The 13,289-nt window shown below is 32.9% G+C and overlaps 1 protein-coding gene across 1 annotated transcript in view; it reads right to left on the bottom strand.

The window, feature by feature from the left end:
• LOC124535572 (uncharacterized protein CG43867) overlaps positions 1-13,289 on the bottom strand; it is a 363,739-nt gene that overhangs the window by 318,721 nt on the left and 31,729 nt on the right. The window contains exon 2 of the mRNA XM_047111819.1: positions 11,600-11,624. The gene's annotated coding sequence lies outside the window, so the exon portion shown is untranslated. The remainder of the gene's footprint in view (positions 1-11,599; positions 11,625-13,289) is intronic.

Here is a 13,289-nt window from a genome sequence, read left to right as displayed (position 1 = left end):
TTGAAAAAAATATATATACTAACATTATAAATGTGAAAGTAACTCTGTCTGTCTGTCGCTCTTTCACGACCAAACCGCTGAACCGACTTTGATGAAATAGTATGACGTAAACTAGAAGTACAAGAAAGGACAAACAACCCCTTAAAACGCGAACGAAACGGCGAGCGACATATAGTATATCACAAAATATCAGTTATATTAGTATATATATTTATTAAATAGTGTTATTTTTACACAACAACTTTTCCCGGCACGGCGATATTAAACTAACTGCAGTTTGTTGACTTCCCGTTAACGTGTAACCCGTACTTCGCCTCATACAAGATGCAGAGCACATTCAAAGTTGCCACATAATCGTTCCGAGTTTCATCAGCAGTAACAATGAAGTCTAGAACTCGGTAGTTCTTAGCGAAGTCGGTAGTTGAAAGTCACGGCTGTATTGTGATTTATTCATGTTTCGGAAGTTAGAATGTATTATGTTCCGTGTTGGTAGTTTTTGTTGTTTATTTTTTACGGAGTCATGCATATCTGGAAAAGGAAATCTCTCGACTTAGTATTCATGGGTTCGTAAGTAAAATACGAGTAGCGCTGCTTAGATTTGTTTCAGAGTTATTGCCTAAAACGTAGGAATACGAATAAGTACTAAGTAAATGTTAGTTACAATACGTATTTTACAGCACAACACTTACTGTCTGCTGTATTAGAAGCCTTGAGTCGAGATGGCCCAGTGGTTAGAACGCGTGCATCTTAACCGATGATTACGGGTTCAAACCCAGGCAAGCACCGCTGTTTCATGTGCTTAATTTGTCTTAATAATTCATCTCGTGCTCAGCCGTGAAAAAAAACATCGTGAGGAAACCTGCATATGACAAATTTCATAGAAATTCTGCCACATGTGCATTCCACCAACCCGCATTGGAACAGCGTGGTGGAATATGTTCCAAACCTTCTCCTCAAAAGGGAGAGGAGGCCTTTAGCCCAGCAGTGGGAATTTACAGGCTGTTGTTATTGTTGTTGTTGTTGTTGTATTAGAAGCCTGGAAGACCTGTCTTTCCCATTGGGACATTTGGGCAAGTGTCCAAAAATAAATAAGTATAATATAAATATGTGATTGTTGTTACCTTGTATGTACATTGATCTTTGTCTATTCTAACAAAGTAGTGTTCTATCAAAGTCATAGGGGCCCCGTTATCCTAGTATGCCTAGGGCCTCCAATAGGATAATCCGGTCCTGAGGCCTGATGATGATCAGCTGTTTTAAGAACTTTACAAGTAAACGACGATGACAAGTAATGATATTTGGGAATACCATTAGTAATAATTTGACGTTACCGATGTTGTGTCAACAAAAGGGCCAACAGCTTATCAGTACTGGACTCGCTCACTCGTATTTGCGCACATGTTATATGTAACTTGATGTTCCCTTACAAGTAAATCCTCGTAGATTTTTTTTCTTTTTTCAAAATCTATGCTTTTGTCATTACTAAATGTCAACAGATGGTAATTATAAGAAATAAACAGACAGACATAGTTAGTTTGCCTTGTATATAAATAGCGAACCGCCCCGACTTCGCACGGACGCAATACTGATACTAAATATACTACAGAATTTATTTATTTAAGACATCACATTACAAACTTCTAAAATTATCAATGTTTGTTTACTATATTTTAAATGTCTTATATACAAAAACCATCCTCTCGAATCACTCTATCTATTAAAAAAAAACGAATCAAAATCTGTTGTGTAGCTTTAAAGATTTAAGCATACATAGGGATATAGAAACAGAGAAAGCGACTTTGTTTACACTGTGATATGTGATTTTACTTGGTTGTAGGGCTTTGTGCAAGCCCGTCTGAGTAGGTACCACCCAATCATCAGTTATTCTACCGCCAAATAACAGTACTCAGTATTGTTGTGTTCCGGTTTGAAGGGTGAGTGAGCCAGTGTAACTACAAGATCAAGAGTCATAACATCTTATTTCCCAAGGTTGGTGGCACATGTAAGGAATAGTTAATATTTCTTACAGCTTCATTGTCTATGGGTGATGGTGACCACTTACCATCAGTAGGCCCATATGCTCGTCCACCAACCTAATAAAATGTGATACATAGTTACATGTAATAGATGCTCAGAATATTCCACAATGCGTAGATTAGCCGTTTGATTACAATCGTTATATCATTAAAATTAATTCAACTGCAAAGTTGGTTTTTAATTTATAATGTGACAGTTTATAGATTATGTAGCAAATGTATTCGATAAAAATAAAGATTTAAAGCAAATGATACAAAATAAGGACTTCGAATAATGTTTTCTTAGTGAAAAGTTTAATTGTGTTAGCGTTAAGGACGGCAAGTTGCGTCGAAATGAGTTTGCACGAGAAGTGACCGTAAACAATTTATAGTTTACGAAGTTCTATGGATTTCTACTTCAACATAGATGTACTTGCAAACACTCAGCTGTTAAACAAAAGACCTCTTATATTTAACTTACAAAAATACTTCTTGAACGAAAAGTAAGTAATGTGTTTATTGGCTTTTTATTTGCATTAACAAAACGCTAGTCCATATATGTATATATAATATTATAAGATATATGTTTTGATTGACTATAAAATAAGCTGCACTACCGCCATCGATTCATTGTGATTTCGGTGGTCGTTGCGGCAAGTAGGAAGTGCGTTGATTCATTGTTCGTAAAAGTGCTTTATTGTTGTAATTAGTCTTTATATGAATATACATATGTGATTTGTAGTGTAAATGAAGTAATAATTTATAAGAGTAAGCTATTTTTGTTTCAAGTAAGAATAAATAAATGTAATTACGTAGGGTAGTCATATATTTTTTTTCTTTATTTTCATTTCTGAACCTAAATATATTATATCTATCTATATTTCTCTCTGTCTGTCTGTGGCTCTTTCACGACCAAACTGCTGAAGTGAATTTCATGAAATTTGGTATGAAGCATACATGAACAGCAGGAAAGGACAGGGGCTACTTTTTTGACTAACACATGCCCGCCCACCAATACAATAAAACGCTAGCAAAGTCGCAGGTGACTATTAGTATTCATATAAAATAGTTTTTACCGCATTAGTATTTAGGGATGTGATCGTAATTGAAACAGAAGCGAAAGTATTTTGAACAGCTTGCTTAATCAAACGACCACTTGTAAAGACGTATACTTTTAAATACAGAACACACGTATCTATAATTCAGTCATTTGTCTTAATTAGTTTCATATATATTATAAGACGAGTATCGAGATAAGGGTAATCCTTAATTGAATATTGTTTTGTCTCTTTCTTTCATCATTGATTACAAATACGTAAGAAGGAAACAGCATGTCTAACTAATCACATACTAAACAACTATTATGGGTAAACCCACAAGATTACATCGAATGTATTTGACGTTAATAATTAATTTGAGGGATGAGATATATTTTATATCGAACTCGATGACGGAAAACGACAAGGAAAACAGTTACGAGTGAAATTCTCGGAAGAAGCTTCAAGTATTTTCCTTACGAGGCTTTTGTCCAGTATTGAACCAACTATGGGTTGTTGTTTTATGATGCTTAGTATGAAATTTTTTGGTTTCAATAATAAGACGAATTATTGAAAAACCATGAAGCATGTTGTTAATGAATGAATGAATGTTTTAGGAATGTTGTATTGTAAACCAGAAATGGTCAATGCCGAGGGCAGCGACGAAAAACTGTTGCTAATTGCTACATATATTGTATTAACCGCCCTGCATATATGTACTAGTCAGAGTAAGAAAACCTTCGTCACTTTTCAAATTCATTCCTTTATCAAGTCATAAACTCTTAGTACCTCTTGATTCTTAATATCAAATCATTGCGACGCAAATATGTCATTCTCGATCGGTAGCAGATTATCGCTCATACTGAGCACAAGAAAATAGATCCTAAGGTGACGATCCTTTTCTTAGTCCGACTGTACTTTAAAATGATGTAGGTATACAGATTGTAATTCATATTTTTTATTATTAATAAATCATTTGTACTTGTATAATATATACAGTTAAGATATAAGTTGTAATATATTCTAAAAGAGTGCATATCACAAAAACTCTTCATACGAAACTATCTATATTTATTTTCCAAGTAATGTTTTATTTCATCTGATACAGACTATGAGATCTACCGAAGAGAGAATTTCTCAGACCACCCAAGAGATGTAGCGATGAAACGACCAAAAGATTTAACGGATGGTGAATTGTAAAAACGTTTCGTCTAGTAAGATAAGGGAGACAATGACGGATGCTCCGAGATGGCGTGTCTGCAAACGTGACAAGTTGAGTTTTATCGAACGCCTCAACGACGAAATGGCATATAACACTTTGATTTGATCTCGAATTAGCTCAGATTATTTGTCAAAGAGTTCTACATATTTCTATGAAAGTATTATATTTTGTATTCCCTTAAAATATTTCTTTTCTGCTAATATAATAACCCTTGCTAAAAACCCTAATGAAGAAAAACTTTACAGGATTATATTAATGATAAAAAAGATTGGCCTTTATGTCTTTTAGTTTTACAGCTCCTATTAGTATTTTATTATTTACCTTTTGTTCAGAATGAAGATTCTAAGTAATTATAAGTAAAAGAATACATATTTAATAAAATTATAAATATATTTTTAACTTTGCCGTTTCGTAAATGCAAATCGTTTGTAAAAAATACATTGGTAAATAAAAGGCATATTATTCGATACGAGATTTTATAGATGATAAAAAATCGTGGAGTTTATACCTGTTGACTTCCAAGCCTGTTTGGGTATATTAATTTAAATAATTGTATTTAATTAACATAACTTTCTATTTTATAAATGTTGAAAAAAAGTAACTACTGAGTTTCTTGCCGGTTCTTCTCGGAAGTTCTCGGAAATCTACATTCCAAACCGGGGGTAGCTTCACTAAATTGTAACATGACGATTCAAAAGTGCTTGTAAAAGCCTACTTGAATAAAGTTTATATGGATTTTATTTTTATTGCGTACTTAAATTAAATATTTTCAATGTGTTCGTGTGTGTATGACGATCTTTTAGTATGTCTGCCGTGGTTCAAATTGGTTAGGATAAAAAAAACTTCATTAACAGATCTGAATAAAATTTTAAATAAAGTTTTTTTTTTATTAATACACCCGCGTTAAATGCTCAGCAAACTGCCTAAAATCAAACCTACGATATTCCCAAATGTAACAAAACAAATATACCCAAATGTAAAATGAATAATGGCACAACGTATAAATCATCCTAAACACTGCGCTCAGTTGAAATAAAGTCTGAGTAGTATTATTTATTTTGTCTTATCACGAGCCAACTTATAATAAGCACTAAAAGCGGGGCCCGCATGCGAAACGAGTGGAAAATTACAACTATTTCATGTGAATTTTCCGAGCACTGCGATTTGCATACATTTATCTCAGCGCTTTAAGTATACAGGTACTAAATTAAGATAAATTAGTGTTTGTCATGTCTACGTTATGTCGCAAATATGCTTCTGTTTGCAGAGTAAAATATTATTATATATCTTATTTGAAATATTAAAGGAGTTTTTTTTTTTAATGTTAGTTTTATTTACCAGCTTTTATTAGCGTTATATTGTTGTTCGTTGAAAACTATCAAAATGTTATTATTTATAAATAGAATTAATTGTTTATTCAAATTTACTACTTCAATGATATGTCTCGAACGCTTTATTAAAAGAAAGCCTTGATAAGTTTTATCATCATTAAAAGATATTGAGAAATAATAAGGATGAACTTTTTGTTTTTGAATAATATATTATGAATAAAACATAACCACTACGTTAACCAACAGTTTTTAAACGTAGGTCAAAGTCAAGTTACATGATTTGACTTCAATCTGAACGCTCATTGGTCCATTCCGTGATCTGCCATTGACCAATGACAAATCACATTAACCAAAATTGTTAATTTAACTTTGACATTTTAGAAACTGGCGGTCAGTCTTATTACTCTCAATTATTAACAAAGTTTCATTGCGAAACTACCATCAAATAAAACTTGAACAGGTGCTGGAAAATTAAGCCATTAAAAAGTTTAAAATCATACAAGCAAACAAAAACTAATTCATAACTCGATACGAAGCAACCGCAGGAAAGTCGGAAACAAAAAACACGGCAAGTACCCACTAGACGTATGGGAAAAGTTTGAAACTTGTCGAGAGAATGATAAACAATTGTTGCCCAACCAAAAAGTCGTATATCAGAAAAACTACCGCGGCTAGCGCAAACAGCAATACTTCGGATTGTTATGCTACGATTTGAAAGGTTAGGCGAAGTAATTACAGGCACAAGGGGCATAACATCTTAAATATAAAGGTTGGCAAAGTGAAGTCATGTAGAATAGTTTATACATCTCAAAATGTTTTGGGATACTTTATGGAAAGGATGGATAATCTACACGAATACTATAGATGCGAAAGTAACTGTCTGACTGTCTGTTGCCCTAACACGACCTAACCACTAAAGCGAATTTGATGAAAGGTTTGAAAAGCAAGCTTGAACTTCGAGACGAGTCCGAAGATTTTTTATACCTAACACCTGACAATCAAGCCCTAAAATGCTAACAAAGCGAGCGACAACTAGTTATATATATATACAATTCTATGTATGTGTCGTCTTTTATTAATACTGAGTTCACTGTAGTTCGACTTGATACTTACAAAAGGAAAAAGTTCAGGACTTTGGAATAGTCTCTTTTCATAAATAATATCACCACAGATTCTAATAACACTACGTCACGACACAGACATCCTTGAATCACGCAGAATCAAGCATAATTGAAGAACTGTGTTGTTTTCTCTTTTCATTACTATTTTGTCTTTTTCTAATTCTTTTCAATGATTCGACATAACCAGCATTTCCATATGAACACTAAGAGAAACAAAATCGCTCCTACAAACTCCAAGTAGATAACTATTTTCCCCTTCTTGACTGCAAGAAGTCCGTAAATTGCGCAGAAATGTAGCAACAATAAATGTGTTTGTGAGTCGTTGTTTTTCATCCAACTTTAACGGTTTAATGAAATAAACATTTGTAGTTTGCTTTCAAAGCAAACCGAGTTATTTATTTAAACTCAAATGCAATCAGACTCGTTGGGTACTCTTTAATTTCCTCGAATAAACGTTTTACAATAACTTCATGACTTTACTTCATTTATTGTTTTGTTAAAAACGTGCATTTCGAGCTGAGATGGCCTTATTGTTAGACCGTATCATAATCGATGATTACGGGTTCTTTTACCCAGGCAAACTCCACTGAATTTTCATCTTTCATTTGTGTTTTCACTTCATTTTGTGGTCGGCGTTTAAGGAAAATATCGTGCGGAAAAATGCGTGTTTAATTTAAACTAAATTCTGTCACATATGAATCCACCAACCCCCATTGGAGTAGCTGGAGAGGAGGCTTCGACCCAGCAGTGGGAAATTTACAGGCTATAATTTTTTATTTCTATATAACAGGTGAAACTTGCTGTGAAAATTGTGTTATAAAATAAAATTGCTGTGAAAATTTTGTTATATTTAGTATTCGTTTGTTATTTTGACTGTGTTTCAAAAGTGGTTGCAGTCTTCTAAGAAAGAAAAGCGACCTTAGCTGGCAGCACCTAAGAGGTTTATTAATGTAGATAGCAGATATTATGTATTAAAACAAGTTATAGTAACAATTCATAAATTCCCACTGCTGGTGTTTAGCTGGTGTCTACTCTCAAGGAGATGGTTTAAAGCTTAATTCCACCACAGGTTGAAGGATACAAATCTTGGCAGGTTTCCTAGCAACGTTTTCCAATACCACTAACGAGTAGCAGATATTTGTGAAAGTTTAAATATAAACCATTTTTTATATTAAAGCTATAGTATTCTATTGTACTAATGTCTTCGAGCTTTGATCACACATCGTTGTATTATTTATCATCAACGAAACTAGGCGAGCCACTTAGGTTTTTTACAACTGTACCCATTTTATTTTTCATACAATCGCCATCCACCCATATATTTTTATACGGAACCGTAATCCCGTAGTTATAGTAAAATCCACACAGGACTGTGTCGTATGAATTCATGGGCTATAAAAGTGGGATGATCGGTTTCCAAATTGCTTAAGCCACAGTCAAATATTTATGTTATATCAATGACAGGCAATAAACACTCATTTCTTGGATATTTTATGCTATAAATATTTAAGAGTGCGCCTAGAGCCAACACAGTTTCATTCGCGAAAGTATAATGTAGTAAGCGACAATAACGAAGTTTGAGTCTGTTTTACTATAAGAAAATAAACCGAAAAGGTTTTAAAAAAAATCTTCTTGTTCCAAATCATATTTGTAGGTTGATAAATAGGCTATCTGATGGTACCTAAGTGTTCAGTAGAAACCAAGCATAAACATTGGCCCAGTATTAACTGTTACCGATAGAAATATTACCCATTATTTTCACGATAAACAACACCAACCCCGGAAACAGAGAGAATCTTCAAGAACACTTCAAGACATCCTTCAAAGTGGAACATAAAAATACTAAGTATATGCTATTTGGCGTTAGAATGGGTGGTCTACTACCCGACAGGTACTTTCTACCTAGATAAGCTTCTACATAGGTCTATTACCAAACAAATCCTGCTATTTATGTTTATTGTTGACTAATTTCAACTCTCGATTGTACAAAATTCGATCGGACTTTAAGCTAGATATATTCCTTAAAAATCAAGTCTATTAACATATTTTTTTTGCGCTTGTAATCGAAAAATTTCTTGTCATATTTGTATTTTTTTATATTTACTAGAATCATCACAAGCATCAAATTGCAAGACGTTGTTGATGGTAGTCCAGCCATGGATAGCTACGACAAGATGATGACCAAAAAAATGGATAAGCTTCGTAAGGGATGACGTTTAGCGGATGGAACGGATATCACTAGAGACTGAGATGAACGATGCCAATCCATTTAATGGGATACTGGGATAAATCCAAACGGATAATAATATCCGTTTACATTTATGAGGTTTATAATTGTTTTCTGGTTAAATGTTCATATACATGTCATGTACGGTATGTTACGGTATACAAAAACTTGTAAATAAAAGTATAATGTGCTGTTCATAAATTCTTATACCCACTTTCCAGAGGAAGTAAGGAAACAAATTTAATAAAACAAACATAAAATGACCCTTTGTGCGTGAATGTAGCGGACTCAATTATTCTCCGGCATTAATTCGGATGTCCTCAAATTTTACAGCCGCCCTTAGTAATTTCATTTTATTAAAATTCGTCGTATTATATGGCGCTCGCGAAATTGCTGTGAATAAAAATTTAATTCGATCAGGTTATATTGGGGGACGGCGATTTTTTTAAGATTTGACATTCTATTTTGACCGATGCAACGTTTATATATTTTGCTTAATATATCGATTTATTCTTTGATAAACATGATAAAATATGTAGTATTATTTTTCATTCAAGATTAATTGTACTTACAATTGAATTGCGTTAAATAAATACACATTTAAGATAGGCCGTGTAAAAGAAAATTACAAACTGACTTCTTCTAAATATAAATAAATAAATACTAATAAATATGAGACAACATCACATACAATACTCTGATCCCAATATAAAAAGCTAAAGCATTTGTGTTATGGAAAATCAAAAGTAATATTTGATTTTTTATATACATTGACATATTTAGTGATTCCTTGAATGCTTTTAAAAGAAAACTTTTCAATCATTTTCTTTAAATAATTTTAGCTTGTTAAATTTCTATTTAGGTATTTTCTATTAGGTTTTAATTTTTCTAATTTTAAGTTAAATAAATTTAATATATATGTGTAATTGTTCCGTGTCTAGTTGTTTGTGAAAGTCATGTACGCTAGTTATTGATGTATATATTAAGAACATGATTGTCTACTACTGAAATTATGTACGAGTGTTAAATATATATATTGTTAGCGTGCTCAAATAAATAAAAGTAACGACGGTACCAGAAACACCCAGACGCAAAACATCAGAAAAAACTAAAGAAAATCTACATTGACTCGAAATCGTCCCATGAAAACCGTTGTACACACCACTCGAACACAGAGGTCGTCGATAAAATCGAACCGGTCAAAGCTAAAATTTTGTTAATTTTAATAAGTCTTGAAAATACCACCGGCCTTCATCATCATTATCATATACATATATGTGGTCAGAACAGAAACATTGAAGCTACCAGAAATACTAGCCACACTTAAACATCGTCAATGCATCATTAACATTATGAACAAAGATGTTATGCACCTCACCGGTCGTTACACTGGCTTCAAACCGATACATGACAATACTCAGTATTGCTGTTTTGCGGTACAGTAATGTTGCAAATTTATAATTTTAAAATTTTTTGTAACCCTAGTAACCTTACATTGAAACCAAAATATGGTTGAAATTTTAGATTACTGGGATCTAATTTATTACTGTGTATCATACGGGTGAAAAAATATAAGTAACAAAAACATTTTAGCATTATGAAAGTGTATGCAACAAAAAAGTTTGAAGTACAATTCTTTTGGGTGCACTCTCAGCTTATCTAAAAATAAAAATAAAGCAAAGGAAACAAGGGCATTACAGACATTTTTAATGTCAAAAAAATTTATTATTCACATTTTAAAAGTCCTAATTTCCATCTGATACTAACATTTAATTAAAACCGGGCTTGCAGATAACTGCCTGAGATTTAAGGGGAAAATATTATGGTTTTCTAAAAAGCTTTTTTAAATTATCCTCCCTACTCGTCTTATCTGTTTCCCGTTTATGTTTACTTACGTTGCTATAAAAGGCATCGAATATTCTTCTTTTTAAGCGTTTCATAGTATGAGGGTAAATTGTATGAGAAATACCCTCAAACAATTTTAGAGTCAGCCAGACAGTTACAGTATATGAAATAGTAATAGAGAAACGGTACTAGGGCAACAGCATACACGAGGAATATAACACACCCTACAATGGTCCCCGATTTAAAACAATAGTTGCTCACAATAACTTAGCCGCTGAAGCTACCTTCAACACAGGCGACATTAATCACAGGCAGCAGACGATAACCGCGAGGCGCTCTCAAATGGGCGCACTTAAAATAATTTAAGTCCCGACCACAAACTTAAGCCATAAAGAAGCAAAGACAAAGTCTCGGACATTTTTCATTACAGCGAGGAAATTCCAACAATTTCCTCCGTAAACAATTATAAGTGTCCGGTTGAGCTAATTGCATGGGGCTATTTGTTACACAATGCATTCATCTTGAATTTTATCGACTATAATTATGTTTGGTTTGCAAAGTATTATACGTAACATTTTTGATTTTTAATTAAATTATCATTTGAGAGGATTTTATTTTGACTCATAATACTGTGTTACTGTTATGTAATATTTGTACGTTAGCATAAAACCAGAAGCTATGAAATACTCAAAAGCAATCGCTGCTTCAAATTATAAAGTGAATGAAATTAATAATCTACAACAAATTAATTTAACAAACATTCATAAGTTTCAAGTGAAATAATTCAATCAATATGCGGACCTACAAATGAAGCGGCTCTGGAAATCTGAAAAGAGAAAACATTAATTAATCAAGCGATTTACATCAAAATCGGCGTAACTGAATCAAGTGGCGTCTGACAAATTATACAAATGAACACAATTTTCGGGAAAATGGTTTAGAGACGCAATCTGTTACAATTATTTGTATGTAAATTAGAGGACTTTATAGTGCTGTCAAGGCCCTTTCGTCTATCAAGACATTTGTCAGAGACAACGAGACTTCAGTAAAGTGCTGTTATCTACAAGTGCTTTTACATCCTTCAGATAGGAAGTTATACTACGAGAAAGGTCTAATACGAATATATATCATGAAACATTTGTAACGATTACGTACAATTTAAAGTCAGGACAAGATTTTAAAACATTTGTAATTTAAACCAAAGGATAATCTAGTCATTATTATTCGGAAAATTATTTTGCAAGATTTGCTAACCATTTTATTTTATACTAGCGACCTGCCCTTGCTTCACACTAGTATATTGTGCATACATATAAACCCTCCGCTTGAATCAATATATCTATTGAAAAAAACCGTAACACACTCCGTTGTGTTATTTTAAAGATGAAAGCATATATATGGACAGATTCACATTCTTCGGCAAAGCATTCTTTTTACGACATTTTGTCATTTTCAGAATATATCCATAAAAATAAAAGACAATTAGTCACAGCAATTTTTACGAATAAAGATTTAGACTTGTAGCTAAATGTTGGTGATATTAAACAAATTTCCTTACATTATCAGAATATTACATTGCTTACATCGTAACTAGCATAGCAAGTGGTAAATGTTAGGCACTGGGAAGCAACTTTACGCATGTAGCCGACTTCAGTACAAAGTGTCATTAGTTAAAATTACTGAACTCAGCTATCACTCCCCTGGAAGCAGTTGGGAAAGTTTACGAAAGGGCTCGAATTACAGCGGGAACTGGGGAAAAGCAGCGGTGGGAAAGTTTTGAGAAATTTCTAAGAACACGAGAAACAAATCTTGGAACTATTAAGATAATATCATAAATATTTTTAATGATCGTGATCAGTGATTTACCACTGTTTTTGGACAAAATTAAAGCAGCCACTGATTTATTTATTTTATGTATACATATTATTGTGTGTGAGTGTGTGTATAATAAAGTTACACACGAATGTAAGGGATATAGAGTTTAAAGTAAAATAGGAATTTCAAAGATTCGCTGAAATACAAACTACAGCGAACTGTATATAAATGTTTAAAATACCTTTAAGCTGAGCTCTGTTTTTACGAGTTCGAAACACGTCAGTTTGAATTGTATAATAAGGCTTTGTATTCGATATGTCCTATTGTGTCCTACACAGTGTATGGACAGAAAAAGACGAAAAAATTGTGTATATAAAAAAACAAAAGGGGTTGTGGGATTGGCACGAAATTGGCCATAATTTACAAAATACGGATCATACTGTATCTGGTTGATGTAATTCGAGATGCATTTAAAAATATGTTTGCATTTCTAGGGGAAACGTAATAATACAAATCCCCACACAAATAGGCAACGAATTCGTAGTATAATATACGAAGTTTACATGCAACAGACTTTACTGGAAGGGTAAAAATGGCAACAAAAATAACATTGGACATATTTTGGACAAATGTTTGGTAATATAGTTACTAGAAATTGTCGTTTTTTATAATATTT

The sequence above is a fragment of the Vanessa cardui genome, chromosome 15, assembly GCF_905220365.1.
Source record: "Vanessa cardui chromosome 15, ilVanCard2.1, whole genome shotgun sequence".
Classification (NCBI taxonomy): Eukaryota; Metazoa; Arthropoda; class Insecta; order Lepidoptera; family Nymphalidae; genus Vanessa; species Vanessa cardui.
Note: the sequence above shows the minus strand (reverse complement) of the source record. Positions and strands in the feature narration are given on the sequence as shown.